This window comes from Myotis daubentonii, chromosome 3 (assembly GCF_963259705.1).
Source record: "Myotis daubentonii chromosome 3, mMyoDau2.1, whole genome shotgun sequence".
NCBI classification, from domain to species: Eukaryota; Metazoa; Chordata; class Mammalia; order Chiroptera; family Vespertilionidae; genus Myotis; species Myotis daubentonii.
Window position 1 is genome coordinate 3,104,736 of NC_081842.1, and position 16,281 is coordinate 3,121,016.

A 16,281-nucleotide genomic window follows, 5' to 3' on the forward strand; every position below is an offset into this window, starting at 1 on the left:
TGCCCCCTCTCACAGTCTGGGAGCCCTCAGGCAGGAGGCAACCTGGCGATCAGGGGAAGGTGATGCCCCCACCACACTTTTGCTGCTGCCACTGCCGGCAGCGCAAGCCTTGGCCGACTCTGGTTACCTGAGCCTCGGGCGGCCCTGGGCAGCTGGGCAGCCACCATTCAAGCCTTGTCTGTGCCTTATGCCGGCCCTGGGTGGCTGAGGGAACTGGGAGACTCAGGAGGCAGGTGCTCCCCAGTGGGGTTGAGGGGACTGGGTGCCACCATCTTTGAGAGCATGGCAGTCAATTAGCATATTCCCTCCTTATTGGCTTTGGGCACTGCCATCTTTGTGACAGTGTGAGGGTCAATTAGCATATTCCCTCTTTATTAGATAGGATTTTTTTATTTTTATTGATTTCAGAGAGGAAGAGAGAGATAGAAACATCAGTGAGAGAAATCATTGATCAGCTGTCTCCTCTACACCCTCTACTTGGGATCAAGCCAGCAACCCGAGCACGTGTCGCGACCGGGAACCGAACCGTGAACCTCCTGGTTCATAGGTCGATACTCAACCATGAATCACACCCGCCAGGCTCTGGGCTCTCTCTCTATAAGGGCACCAATACCACCATGAGGACCCCACCCTCGTGACCTCTTCAAAGCCTAATTACCTCCCAAAGGCCCCACCTCCCATACCATCCCCGTGCGGTTGCAGGGGGCTAGGGGGGAGGGGGACATCTGCAATAGTGTCAACAATAAAAAATTTAAATTTTAGAAAAAGTAAGTCACCGTAAGAGCAGTTTTTTTCATTTTTAAAAATTATACAGTAAAATTAATCTTTGTTTCCCTTTGGTGACTAATGCTATGAATTTTAACACCTGGGCCACTGCCTAACCAACAGTCCAGCCTCCGTCAGCCCAAGCTCCCCACTGCCCTCGCCTCACAGTCCCAAACCCCACCACCACCGCTGCAGACTACTGAGCTGTTCTCTAAAACGATTTCAATCTTTTTGAAAAATGTCATATAAATGGAATTATATGGTGCACAGTCTTTTGAAACTGGCTGTTTTTCACTCAGCATAACACCTTTGAGAATCATTGAAGTCGTTCCTTTCTTTGTTTGCTTGCTTTGACCAGTGACATGGTGTGGACACAGCAGGATGTGTTTGCGAGAGACATCTGATCTACCTCCAGATCTTGGCAAGTATAAACAGAGCAGCTACCAACATTCAGGTATAGGTTGTCATGGGAACATAAATTAGCCTTTCTTTAGGGTAAGTACCCAGGAGTGCGGTTACTGAATCCTTCAGTTTTTTAAACAGACAGAAACCTGTAAGTATTCTATCAACATACCAGCACATCTGCAGGGTTTATTTTTTCACATCAACCTCCTAAAATAAGAGACTAGCACCGCTCCAAAAGCACCGAGCTCTACACGCCTGGGAAAGTTGAGTTTCTGATACCGTCGGTGGTGTTAGGTACTTTCGTGGTATTACCGAGTATTTTCTATAGATAGTAATGAGAAAATGTCACTGTAGTACTGTTGCAAAAAAGATAATAATTCAGTGATCCTATCGAGAGTTACTTATAGTGGCTAAGAAATATTCATTCCATTTCCCAAAATCTGTAATAATAAAGGCATAACATGCTAATTAGACCGGACATCCTTCTGGACGACCTTCCGGACGAAGCTGGGGCTACAAGGGAGGCCCAGGTCCCGGCTGCCAGAGGGAAGCCAGTGCAGGCAGCTGGGGGAAGGAAGACCTACTCTTGCACCAATTTCGTGCATCGGCCTCTAGTAATAAAATAAAGAAGAGCTGCATAGAAAGGGATTTCGACATCAGAGTCCGTGTTAACACGGGCTGGGGCCGGCCCCACTTAAAGCCCCTGTGCTACACCCTGCAAGCAGCACGGCCATCGCTGCTCCCAGCACCCCTCCCAGGGTTGGCGGCGCTTTCTGGGTGACCCGAGGCCTGCGAGTAGCATGTGTTAACCAGGCCTAGAGGAAGCCGCCCCCCGCCCTCCCCCCCCCCCCCGAGTTCTGGGGGCCGACCCAGAGCTGGCACCTCTCACCCCCAGCCTCATGGGTCCCCTGGGCCCCAGAACAAGCTGTGCCGGTTCCCCAGGTGGAGATGCTCGCATCACGTCACTGTACTCACAGCTGCTTCCACTCGGCCCGGTCCAGGCGCCGTTACTCAGGCCCGTGGGGTGGTCTGCGCAGAAGGTAGGCCTTCTATTGACCCCCAGCCTCTGCGTAGCAACTGGTGGGTAGCAACCCATCGCCTCAGACGAGGGAAGAGAATATCGATCCCGGGAAACTTAATATTATTAAAAGACAGCCGTATTAAATCTCTTTCCTGGACGGAGCTGAGCGTGGTGTGTTTTTTTCCCTTTCCCATTTTCAGAAAATCAATGCAGCGAATACCCTGGTTGGTTTCAGAGTTTCCACCACAGCAGTTTCTTGTCATCGTAGAACCTGCGGGAGGTTTGTAGGCTCAGCACTCGGGGCCTGAGTCCTGGGCCGACGGTGATGATACAGTCCTCTCTCTAGTTACCCGCCACTGGGGGGGGTTGGGGGGGCTGTATTTAAATTCCTCTCCCACCGATCTGTTTCTGAGTGTAAAAGGCTCCTGATAACGCTCAGCTGTAGCAATAAAACACCTCAGAGCTGAGCATAAAGTTCACTACACAAGTGCAATTTTCAGTCTGAGCGACGTCGACAACTAAACCCAACATGAGTCCACATGGGGGCGGGGGGCGGAGGGGGCGGGGGAGCACCTGCCCAGCGAAACCCCGGATCCGCTCTCTCAGGCTGGAAGCCACATGGCTCTCCGAGTGGAGCGTCCACACCGCGGCTTTCCTCTCTCCAGGGGCAGCGGCCTCTGAGCTGGGACCAGGTTGAAGCGTTTTGGGGTCCCTCCGGTGGCCCGGGTTCTGATAGACCCACTGCTGGGTCCTCACCGAGCAGAACAAGACGGCACTGCGGCTCCACAGCCCACGAGCCGACGGCTGGAGTCCCCTCTGGTCGGGTACCATGGGCCTTCTTGTCATTCTGAGCCGGGAACTGGGGGAGACTGGGGGCGAGCATCTTCTCCGGAGACACGGCAACGGCGCTACACAGGTGGCCGGGCCAGGCTGGAGCTACGTGGAGAGCAAACTGCCCAAACCCCCTCGAAGCCGTCGGAAGCCGCGGGCAGCCGGCAATGCAGGGGGTGCTCTCTCTGGCTCTTTCCAGCCCCTTCTTCTGGCCTCTCTCGCGAGGAGCCAGCTTCCAGCCCCGCGTCCACCTGGGAATCCCAGCCGCCATGAACCTGTTGGCCCCCACCTGTTGGGGATTTGAACTCCCGCTCACCGGCCCTCCTCCTGTTTCCCGCTTTCATTAAAGGGCCCGCATCTCCAGTGTCACCCACGGCAGAGCGGGAAGCGCCCAGGCCCCGTGCTGAACACTCCTCAGAAAGGGCTCCGACTAGACTCCACCCCCGAGGCGCCCGGGCTGCTCCCGCCTGCTCCCCGGGCCCAGCGAGGCCTCCGACGGCTTCCCAGGACCAGCACCTGCCCGGCCTCCGCTCACAGCCTGAGCCTCCTGAGAGCCGGGCACCGGGTCAGGTCATGCTGAGAGCCGCATGGCTTCACGCCCCCATCGGCACACGCCAGCCTCCGCCCTGGCACTGGGCACTGGGCACAGGACGGCCGGACCCAGCAGCGGTGCGGGCGGCCTGGGCAGGCCCCGGAGTCAAAACTCCCGGTCACACTGGGTGGTCGTGAGAAGACCTGATTGGCTTGAAGAGGAATGTTGATGACTGACAGCCATACACGCTGGGGAATGGAGGGGAAGGGGGTCCAGACCAGGGGGGGACTTGAGCATGCGCCTGAGGCTGTTTGACTTGGTTCTCGCAGCCGTGGGGAGCCGTGGGGAGCCGCGAGGAGCCGTGGGGAGTGTAGGGAGCCTTGGGGAGCCTTAGGGAGCCGTGGGGAGCCGTGGCATGTCCCAAGCATAAGAGGCTGAGAACAGCCAAGTCCACCTGGAAGCACCGAGCTCCTCCCCGGGCCACACACCTGAGTGATGTCATTAGGCGACCAGCCCCACCTCCTTGGTCTTTCACCAAAAAAAGAGATCTGTGGACAAGTGATTCTCACACGCCTCCCTCGGATGCATTTTGAATTTTTATAAATGCCGTATCCTGTCTCAGCAAACATAAACGCCAGCCCAGAGACTCACAGTCTGTGAGTCGCAGTAGTAGGTAGTTTAAATGCGTTGGTCCTTGCTCCAGAGGCTAAAAAAAATAGAAACATGGTACATCATCAGATGAAGTGCTGATGCATTAACGAGGGGACTTTAGAGAAATGCATTAACGAGGGTTCCAAGCACAGACGCCAGAAATTCTAATGTCGTTCCCAGATATGCTAATTGCCTAAAAGTAGAATAAGCGGTGTTAATACCATGGTTATCGCCAAAACGTCGGCGTGAACCAGCCCCCTCCGCGTTCCCCCCATCACGGCCTTTCCATAAATCTCCCGAAAGACTCCAGTGACCTTCCAGGTGTCTCTCGCCGACACCTACCAGCCAGCTGGCATCTTCCAAGCCGCACACTCCTGGAGCCCCCTCCTCCCCTAGACAAACCCCAGACCCACCCCCCACTCAAGCTCACATGTCACTTCCTTGTGCCCTCATCGTCTCCCACCTCCTGATCCAAAAACGAATAGATGGTTTCTCCTCCAGCCCCCTCTGTCATTCGCTCTCTCTTTGCGGGTGACCCTTATCTCGTTTCTATGATGTGATGCTTACACTCACTCTCCCCTGACCCCCGTGTGGGTTCGGGGACCAGGCGCTATTCTTCCCGGTCTCCTGGGGAGAGCAGCACATCTCCTGAAACACAGGGCGCGCTCCGGAAATGTTTGCGGAACCCATGCCCCCCCCCCCCATAAAGTGACATCTGACCCAAAACGTGTGCATTCCCAAGGTAACCTTTTCAGATCTGGGCGGCTGGACATCTTGCCTCACCTACATCACCTTCATCGTTGCTTCTATCTGGTCTTCCTAAGATGAGCCACTTACAAGCAGAATTTGGTACAAGATTTTACCACTAGCAAGATGCCTCCAGGAAGCAGAGGAAAGAGTGGGTCGAGTAAAAGGCTCATGTACTTCAGCACTTAGCTGAGACATAACCCATCTACAATAATAAAAGTGTAATATGCTAATTAGACTGGACATCCTTCCAGACGAAGCCGGGGCTGCAAGGGAAGCCAGTGCTGGCAACCAGGGGAAGGAAGGCCTACTCTTGCAGGAATTTTGTGCATCGGGCCTCTAATATATGTATCTATCTATCTATATATCTATATGTAGATATATAGATATAGATATTTTTTATTTTTTTTTTTACAGAGATAACCCACGCCCCAATGCCGGCTTGGTGTCCGGAGAAAACAGCTGTCCCAGGGAGCCAGCCACCTGGGGGCTCCAGAGCAGAGACCAGATGGATAATTATCTATGGGTGAAATTAACGGCACGGCCCCGCAGCGCTCACTCCTCCTGCCAGCTAAAGGGCTTTCTCAAACCCACACCTGCCTCGAACTAGTCAATTACCAATGTTGAAAAGCAGGAAGTGAATGCTCAGGGGTTTCAGCATCAATAATTTACATAAAGAGCCTCCTTCTTCCCAGAGTGTGAATGAAGGAGACTAAGTGGATGGTAAAGACTGTAATTACCAGCAAATTAACACCCAACGAAGATGAAGAGAGAATCTGTCTCCTTGACTCTGGGATGGTTTCCCTCCAAAGGTATTTTATTGTCCTGCACGAGGAGTGGAAATGCAACCCAGCTCAGCACAGACGGTGCTCCTGCGGCCACTGGGAGCACCTGGGAGCAGTGTCAATCATTGGGAGCACCTGGGAGCAGCGTCAGTCACTGGGAGCACCTGGGAGCAGCTTCAGTCACTGGGAGCACCTGGGAGCAGTGTCACTCATTGGGAGCACCTGGGAGCAGCGTCAGTCACTGGGAGCACCTGGGAGCAGCATCAGTCACTGGGAGCACCTGGGAGCAGCTTCAGTCACTGGGAGCACCTGGGAGCAGCATCAGTCACTGGGAGCACCTGGGAGCAGCGTCAATCATTGGGAGCACCTGGGAGCAGCTGCAGTCAGGGCGCTGCTTATGCCCATGGGGGCTGATGAGGTTTGAACCCTGCAACCAATGTGCTCCCTGGCAAAGACCTGGTGCAGAGTGAGCTGGTGCAGAGACAGCCGCTCTCCTCTCAGCCAGACCCTCTTAGCACCTGATCCTGGAGCAGGGGCCACATGCAAATACAAATATTGTATTTGTTCCCGTTTTGTTTTTTTACCTCAAAATAAGATATGTGCAGTGTGCATAGGAATTTGTTCATACTTTTTTTTTTAAACTATAGTCCGGCCCTCCAACGGTCTGAGGGACAGTGAACTGGTCCCCTGTTTACAAAGTGTGAGGACCCCTGTGACCTGGAGAGCAGCGTGTGCACATCTGAGCCACACGCCGCGATGGATGTCGCATTCAGCCAGAGAGACCCGGGAGGAATAACCTCTGGAACTCGAACCCGTCGGACTTCAGCTGCACCCGAGATGCTTCCCCCCTCCATCCCTCCTCCATCTCTGTGGTTAGAGAGGCCCCTCTACCCGGAAATTTCCCTCGTCCCTTCTATCCCAAGTAATTTCACCAGATAATCTCCTGCAAAGTCAGGTATCCCCGGCAGTGGTCCTAGTGTTAGCTCCTCCATTCAAGATCATTTTTAAATCATTTCTTTTACAAAAAAAAGTTTTTATTGCTTTTAGAGAGCCAGGAAGGGAGAGAGGTAGAAACATGGATATGAGAGAGAAACATGGATCAGCTGCCTCCTGCATGCCCCCTACTGGGGATCAAGCCCAGAACCCAGGCATGTGCCCTTGACCCGGAATCAAACCGGTGACCTCTTGGTACATTGGACAATGCTCAACCAACTGAGCCACACCGGGCAGGGCCATTTTAAAATCACTTAAAAACAAGTTGGTGTGTAGACACCACAATCTGTTCACGCATCCACCCACGGATGAAGCATTGATACACGCTCCGCATGGATGAACCCTGAAACATCATGCTCAGTGAAAGAAGCCAGACACCAAAGCCCACGGGTCATGTGATTCTGTTCATATGACATGCCCAGAACAGGCCACCCACAGACACAGAGCACAGGCCCTGGTGCAGGGGCTGGAGGGAGGGGGCTGAGAAAGGGCTGCTCCGAGGGTAGAGGGTTGAGGGTTGTGGTGAAAATGCTTTGGAACCAGACGGAGGCGGTGGTTGAACAATGGTGTGCGTGCATTTAATGGACTGAATTTCACTCTAAAAGCCTAATTGTAAATGGTTAATTGTGAATTTCACCACAATTTTAAAGAGTGTGAGGGGCTTCTGCAGATGGCCATCAGTGAGGCTGTGGGGTGAGGCTTCAGATACAATGGTGACAGGAGGGAGTTTTCCTGTTACAGAGCTTTCCTGGGGCCCCTACATCGCGGGAATTCGTTTGCGGGGTCCCAGGCTGAGCCTGCTCAGAAGGGAAGCCCTCCTGGGCCCGTCTGCGAAGTCAAGTGTAGCTCGCAAGCAAGGACACGGAGTCGGCCTCTACGCGTCCCCGGCATCGATCATCCTTTCGGAGAAAGAGCAGTGGTAGCTGGTGGTGCCTGTTACTATACCCTTATTCCCGCGGACCTCTTTTCTGTGGCCTAGAATTTCACTGGGTGTTGTTCATCCCACTTCTGCTGGGATTTGTTTAGGTTGCATTGATTCCCTGCCGCGTGGCAGCAGAGCCAGGTCTGAGGCGGCAACACTGGTTTCTAGTTACTAATGGCACATATTTCCTCTTCTTCCTTCCTCCCTTCACTCCTTCATTCCCTCCTTCTCTCCCTCCTCCTTTCCTTCGTTCATCCCTCCCTTCCTTCCTTCCACTTTTCCTTCCTTCTTTTCTTCCTTCCTCCCCCCCTTCCTCCCTTCGTCCCTTTCTTCCTTCCTCCCTTCATTCCCTCCTTCCCTCCTTCCCTCCCTCCTCCTTTCCTTCCTTCCTCCCTCCCTCCCTCCCTTCGTCCCTTCATCCCTTTCTCCCTCCCTTCCTCTCTCCCTTCCTTCCTTCCTCCCTCTCTCCCTTCCTTCCTTCCCTGGGAACTGGTAAAAGTGCCAATTCTGCCCAGCTGGTGTGGCTCAGTGGTTGAGCATCAACCTACGAACCAGGAGGTCACAGTTCGATTCCCGGTCAGGCACATGCCTGGGTTGTGGGCCTGATCCCCAGTGTGGGGCATGCAGGAGGCAGCCGATCCATGACTCTCTGCATCATTAATGTTTCTGTCTCTCTCTCCCTCTCCCTTCCTCTCTGAAATCAATACAAATATTTGTAAACTGGAGGCCCAGTGCACAAAATTCATGCACTGGGGGTGGGGGGCGGGGTTCCTCAGCCTGGATTGCAAGAGGGCGCAGGCCAGGCTGAGGGACCCCACCGGTGCATGATCAGGGCCAGGGAGGGACCGTGGGAGGACTCCAGGAGTGTCTGGCCTGTCTCGCTCAGTCCCGATCGGCCAGATCCCAACAGATGCTACCAGTCAGAGCATCTGCCCCCTGGTGGTCAGTGCATGTCCTAGTGAGCAGTTGAGCAGCTTTAGCATATCATTAGCCTATTACGCTTTGATTGGTTGAACGGACGACCAGACACTTAGCATATTAGGCTTTTCTTATATAGGATGCAAATTCTCAGGCCCCAGCCAAGACTCACTGGATCAGAAACCTTGGGAGTGGGCCCAGTCGTTGCGTCTAAATAAGGAGATTCTGTGCGCTGAGCTTGAGAACCTGCTACGGCAAAGACGCCGCGATTTGGAGGTGTTTGTTCAGGTATTTGGATAACCATGCACCGAGCCCCAACATAACACCATAAACCCATACACCGAGACCTCAGTAGCCAAGTAAAACTGACCCACCTCACCAGGGGCCTCCCTCCCTCGCAGGCCCCTGCAAAGACCTGGTGAGCACGCGGTGCTGCAGACTTGCCTTTGAACGTTTGGCTGCCGCCTGCACATGGGACCTGCTTTAGATCTGCACGCTGATCCCCGCCTGGACCACGCTGACTGGCTCGTTAGGAGCTGGAAGGCTCGCTGACCTCAGGTACCCCCGTGGCATCTCCCCAGAGCCAGAAGGCAGGACGCATTCATTCACGATTTAGACAGGCCCCTTCGCCTGCCCGCTCCGTTGTCCTAAGCCAACAGATTACCTTTCCATATTTAAATCCCACGTAACAGCTTTCACATCCCTCCAACAGCAGAAAACGCAGCACGGCCCCTCCTCACCTCCATGCAACACCTGCCAACCGGAACCCTGAGGAAACACGCCGCGGGGCTAACTCCGCACTTTCAATTTAGAACCATCCACTGCAATCTAGAACTTTCTGTTGCAATTGTTGGCCAAGATGTAATGTCACCGCTACCAAAGTCTGGGGCTGCTTCATTTCTCAAATGCAAAGTTCGGATTCTGTGTTTCTGAACATCCATGCTCCCCCGGGGAGAGAGAAGCGGCACCGGGGGGATGGGAAGCGCGGGGTGACGCTGGACGCTGAAGGGACTTGTTTAATCGGCCCGTGGGCCCCTCACTCTGCCAGGATTGCGGGCTCCAGGGGCAGCCGTGGGTCCCCGACTCTGCCAGGAACGCAGGCTCCGAGGGGAGCTGTGGGTCTGGCTCCCACTCCGTGCGAAGCCACAGCGGGAGCACTTAGCTCCGATGTAATTCCCATCTCCCTGGCTCTCAGCAGAAGGAAGGAAGAAATAACTGTATTCATCTCGTGATTAAATGGCAATTAGCGACTAAGTGCGCTGTGATAATGCAGCACGCACCGCCTCATCGCAGCATCCGCGGCCCCCGCCAACCCCCGGCCCTCTGGGGACCAGAGCCCAGGGCTCGCACCCGCCCGCACAGGTCCGCGTGAGGCACTAATTAGTGGTTAAGAACATGGACTCTTTGCCCTGGCCAGTTTGGCTCAGTGGATGGAGCATCAGCCTGCGGCCCAAAGGGTTCCGGGTTCAATTCCAGTTAAGGACGTGCACTTCAGTTGCAGGCTCCTCCCTGGCCTTGGTTGGGGTTCGTGCAGGAGGCAACGAATTGATGTGTTTCTCTCACATCAATGTTTCTCTCTGTCTCTCCTTCTCCCTTCCACTCTCTCTAAAAATCAATGGAAAAATATCCTCGGGTGAGGATTAGCAAAACAATTAAAATAAATAATAATAATAATAATAATAATAATAATAGGGATGGAGAAGAACAAATCGGCAGTTTCAGAATAGTCACAGGATGTAAAGTGCAGCATGGGAGTATAGTCAGCAACACTGTAACAACTGTATGGGGTCAGGTGGGCACTAGACTTCTGGGGGGGTCATTCCATAAGTTACGTAATGTCTCATCACCGTGCTCTACACTGGAAACAAATATGATACTGAATGTTGACTATAATCCTATATAATAAAAGGCTAATATGCAAATTGACCGAACAGTGGAACGACCGGTCGCTATGATGCACACTGACCACCAGGGGGCAGATGCTCAACACAGGAGCTTCCCCCTGGTGGTCAGTGCGCTCCCACAGGGGAGCACCGCTCAGCCAGAAGCCAGGCTCACGGCTGGCGAGTGCAGCAGCGGTGACAGGAGCCTCTCCCACCTCCGTGGCAGTCGGACATCCCCTGAGGGCTCCTGGACTACGAGAGGGTGCAGACCAGGCTGAGGGACCCCCACACACACACCCAGTGCACAATTTTTGTGTACCAGGCCTCTATTTAAAAATAAAAAAGAAGCTCCAAAATAAAAAGAAATAGATAAATAGATCTTACAAATACCCAGGGGATTTTAAAGCTACAGGATGTTCAGAGGACAAATCACAGGCACCGTCCGCCTCCCACCTAGATCACTGTATCCATCATCTACCCCGGGCGTGGCACGGAGCCTGGTCCACAGCGGGTGCTCCATGATACTCCCGGACTGAACTCCACGGACAGCTTAGGAATTGCCTTCACGGACGCTGGGCCCAGTCATGCTGTTTGAAACAAGGAAGCAGAGACGCAGCTCCAGAAATTCAGGAATGTCACTGCGGATATTACCAGCCACCCGCACAGCTGTCCAAGAGCGAGAGGCCCAGGCCAGCATCTGCAGAAGGCCACACGTGGCTACAACCCCTGATGAGGAGCTCGGCGTTCCGGCGGATTGTATAACACCCACCGACCAGCTCTTTACTAGGAGAAAGGAACTAGAACAGCTCTCTCGCCACCTCAGTCTGCACTGCTCCGCATTGTCTTGTCCGAGCGTTTTAGACTCACAAGAACAATCTACCCCAACTGTGCACCCCTGTTCCGTGAACAGATCACACCGACCAAACAGGGTGGACCTCAGGGCTTCAGGGAGGATAGGCCAGTATCAGGAATTGCTAATGTGGTTTCTATCGAATGTGATGGATTCATTAGGTGGAATCGTTTGATGAATCAAGAGTACTCCATTTTTACTGCATTCATCTTTGTCTCTGGAGTCCAGGGTGACATTGCTGACATGGTCACTTTGAGCTGAATGGGCAGCCTGGCTCGAAGAGGCTGGCCTGGGGTAGGCAAAGGCTGCCGTCCCCCGAGTCTCAGGAGCTCCTGGATTCCAGGCCTGGCCTCGCCTTGATGTCACTGAAACTACAACTACACAGAAGCGTCCTCGTCCCCCCTGCCCCCACCCCTGTGAGCTACAGGGATACCTCACCCCGGGGAGCTGCCTCTTCCCCCGTCACCTGGTAGACAACCTGGATGCACCTAGCATGGGCTTTAAAATTTCAGGCGTTCTTATTTATCAGGTGTAGAGGGCTGGCTAGTGGCCCCCAAAAAGATAAGTCTAAGTCATAGCCTGGGAACCTGGGAATCTATATATATAAAAGCCGAGCAACCGGACCGGCGGAATGACCAGAACGATCAGTCACTATGACGCGCACTGCAGCAGCCGGAGCCCCTATCGCCCCCCAACCCCCCGATCAGGGGTAGAGCCAGCCAGCCAACCGCCCACAGGGCCTCCCCCCAGCCGGCCCCACCCCTGATTGGCCCCCCTACCCCGATCAGGGGCCGGGCCAACTGGCCAATGGCCTGCAGCCCCTCCACCCTGCCAGTTGGGCCCCAATTGGCCACCATCGGGGCGGGCCAGCCAAACCCCACCCATGTACAAATACATGCACCGGGCCTCTAGTGTGGTCATATTTAGAAAAAGCATCTTTGCAGACATGACTAAGGATCTCAAGATGAGGTCATCCAGGCCTTAGGGTGAGCCTGCCTGAATCCAATGACAGGCGTCCTTATAAGAGAATGACCGAGGGTCCTGACACAGACACACAGGGAAGAAGGCGTGTGAGGTGGAGGCAGAGACTGGAGGGATGTGCCTACAAGCCAAGGAGTCTGAGGGTCGCCAGCAGCCCCCAGGGCTGAGAGAGGGGCCCGGAGCTTCTAGAAGGTCAGCTCTGCTGACACCTTGATTTTGAACGTGTAGCTCTCAAGACTTTAAGAGAATAGATTTCTCTCAAAGGGTTGTTCTAAGCCACTCAGTTTATGGCGTTTTGTTACGGCAGGTCCAGGAAACCGATCCATTGGGTGACAACGCTCAGCAGAACCCGGGACGAAATGAGCGTGACCGGTTTGCCAGAGCAGCTGGGCGAGCTGACCTGCGCCAGGTCTGCGAGGAGCACAGCGCCTCCTCGTCACTGTGCTCTGAGGCTGCCACGCGTCTCCTAACACATTACTCATGTTTATCCGTGACATCACGCCCCCGGTCTGCACCCACCCACCCAGGGCAGTCCCGCCACCGCCAAAGGCATCCACTGGGCGCCTCGGAAGAGCAGGCGGTGCCCTCAGCTCCTCAGGCCCCGGCCCCACGGCCAGTTCGCTCTGGGCTTTAGTAAATGCCCGCTGAGTGGACGAAGAGAACCAGTCTGGGATGAAAAGTGTCTGCTCATCACCCGGCTGGTGAGGCCCAGTGGCTGAGTGTCAACCTCTGAACCAGGAGGTCAGGGTTCCATTCCCAGTCAGGGCACATGCCCGGGTTGCAGGCTCCATCCCCAGTGTGGGACGTGCAGGAGGCAGCCGATCCATGATTCTCATCATTGCTGCTTCTATCACTCTCTCCCTCTCCTTTCCTCTCTCTAAAAATCCATAAAATATATTTTTAAAAATGACAGACAGTGCCAACCATGTAGAAGGCATTCAGCCGATACACCCCAGGGAACAGTGTGGTCGTCACGTGCTGTCCTCGAACTTGGCGTCAGCCCGCTAAGGCCTGCAGGTCGAGTGCAGCAGCCTGGATTCCGTGCAGTGAGCGGAATGGGTTAGAAGGACAGGACACGGAGCCTGTAGTGGCCCCCAAAGCCTGGAGTGTTGACTACCTGGTCCCTTTGCAGAAAAGTTCACTGATCCCCACACTAAACACGCAGGTATCACCTGACTCCTCATGTCACTGTGGCTTCCATTTCTTATCGCTGACCTCACCTCAGCTCTCGCAGAGTCCTCTCGAGGGCTCGGTTAGCAGTCAGGACCACAGGGGCGGTTGGACAGCCCTGGGGGATAGCCCTGGGGGACAGTCGTGGGGGGACAGCTGTTAGGGGGGCAGCCGTTGGGGGGGCAGATGCCATCCACATTCCAGAGGGAGGCAGCTGCACGTTTTAAAAGCATCGGCTAGTACCTTATATTTCAAACATTTCCCCAGAAGCCATTATGAACTGAAACTTTAATTTTACTTGTATTATTATTTTTCTGTTAATCCTCACCTAAGGATATGTTTCCCATTGATCATTTTAGAGAGAGGGTGGAAGGGAAAGAGGGAGGAGGCGAGGAGGAGGGAGGGAAGGAAGGAGGGAGGGCAGAAGAGAGGGAAACATTGATGTGAGAGAGACATATTTGACTGGTTGCCTCCTGCAAGTGCCCTGACTGAGGCGAGGATCAAACCTGCAACCCAGGTGCGTGTCCTTGACCCGAGATCAAACCCAAGACCCTTCGGTGCGCGGCCGATGCTCTAACCACGGAGCCCAGCCAGAGAGCGTCCATCATTTTTAAAGTGTTATTCCAGCACAGGAAGGAGGACCACCTTCCACTGCCCATGGAGCCAATGGCCACACCATCCCCGGCGGAAAGTGAGTTTCTTAAAGAGAAACCAGCAGGACGATGGGGGCACAGCCCAGCCCAGGTGCCCTGGGAAAGACCCCTGCCCACAGCAGGCCCTCCGCGTGCCGGATGGGATCTCGCACAGAACGTGATCCCACACCCGCTGGTGATCCTGCGCCCGCCGGTCCACACTGCGCCCCGGGGTCCCCGAGCCCCCCGACGTGCCTGTTGGTGCTGACCTTCCTCCGTGGCCCCCCTCCATCCGTAAAGCTCCGCTCGGATGACGACCATGTCTCCCTAAGAGCTTCTCCTGCGCTCTTATTTTCGAAGGAGCGGGATTCATCTTAATATTTTCCTGCCATAATTGCCTCAGCCAATTTCTTCTAAAGGAATTAAAAATACAAATCTAATATTCTAATTGCATAATAGGATCATCTTGGCAGCCGGATCAATACCCTCTCCCCCTGTCAATACCACGGCGGGGCCGCGTGCATGTCAGAGCCCACGGGTCTCACTTTATCACCGGCCCCGGGGCCCGTCCGCGTCTACAAGATGTGACGTTTTATTAGTGGCCTCCCATCCATCAAGTCTCATTGTGCATCGCGGAGATGCACGTGGGGGCCTCCGCGTTGCCCGGGGCGCCAGACAACACAGAGCAGGAGCCACCCGTTCCCAGGGACCGAGCTGAGGGGCAGGGAGAGCCGGATGCCAGCCACACCGGGTATTTCTGTCTGGCCACCGTCCAACGGAGGTAGAAGCAAAGGACCTACACCCTGTCACCCCAAAGGTCCCCAACCTGTCGGTGAAGATTGTGGCGCACGGCACAGCTCTAGCATCAGAGACCCTGAGATTCAGCTCAGACACTGCCCGGTGCCTCAGCTTCCCCTTTTGTAAAATAAGGGTGTCGACCCGGGTTGAACACGGAGGTCCCTTCCAACCTAGAATTTATTTTGCTTCGAGAAGGTGAAGACCGAGCTCTGGGTAGCGAGGATGAAGAGCGTTGTCAGTTTGCTTGAGGTAAGAAACATCCTGACTACATCTGGGCAGCTTGCCAGGTGACAGTGGCGACATCATAATTAACACTTAGCATGCAAATTTTCTTGCCACTAGGAAGTGCTTGTCCCATAGCTCTCCCGCGCCTCTCCCTCTGGCCCAGCGTTTCCCTCTGGGTTGAAATGCCGCGCTATGCGAGGCCAGCACAGTCATCCCACGGAGCCCCTTCCGTCAGCAGAAGGGCCCGAGCGAATGATGTCGGCGTCCGAGACTCCTCCCCGGGACGAAGCGATGCAGCTCTAGGTTCCCGTGGCATCAGGCGTTAGCGGAAGCTCATTTCAAAGAGAAGGCTCCGTCAAGATTTTTAGAATCTTTGAAAAACACCTTCCTGAACTCTGCCCTCACACGGCCACGCTCAAGATGTCATGTACGTGGCCTTGCAGCCAAGTGCGGGGGTGTCCGTGGGCACTTTCCATGTCACTGTGGTGAGACGTCTTGTGGTTGTTCAGTTAGCAAGTCTCCATCTCATGCGGGATACGGCGTGAGGAGCAAGCGGCCGCTTCTTCACTTGGGCCTCCAGGCGACCCCAGGAGGAGACCACCCCCGAGGAGGAAGCTGAGTCTGGGAGGCCGTGAGAGACGTCCCCAGGAATCACCAGGAGATACGGAAGTGACAGGAAAGTCGAGAATTACTCAAGAACTCAGGAGGACAGACTCCTGCAGAGCTGGACCAGGCACATGGGTCCCTTTCAAAAGGGCTGGAGGAGGAGGCGGAGAGGAGGAGGCGGAGAGGAGGGCGGGGAGCCGGGAGGGGAAGGGGGATTCTGCACAACACAGACCAGTGACCTCGGCATTGATCCCTGGCAGAACAGAGAGCCGATCATCATTAGGGGTCGATCTGTGAGCTCGGGGACAAGACAACGGTGCCTGCCAAGAGGCTGCCGGCCCTGCCACGGGGCGCCCGGGCTAATCTCGTTTCCTCGCCGTCAGGGCTGTGAGGCTGGGTGATCTGGCCTGCGTTTCAGCGGGACTCTTGACAGAGCCGCTGGGATATTCCTGTGGACACGGTGGGGACGGGGATGGGGCTGGGGGAGCCACGCTAAGGGACTCTGTAGCTGGTCAAACAAGCACCCACGCTGTTGATGAGCAGAGTGATGTCGCCCTGGAGCGCGG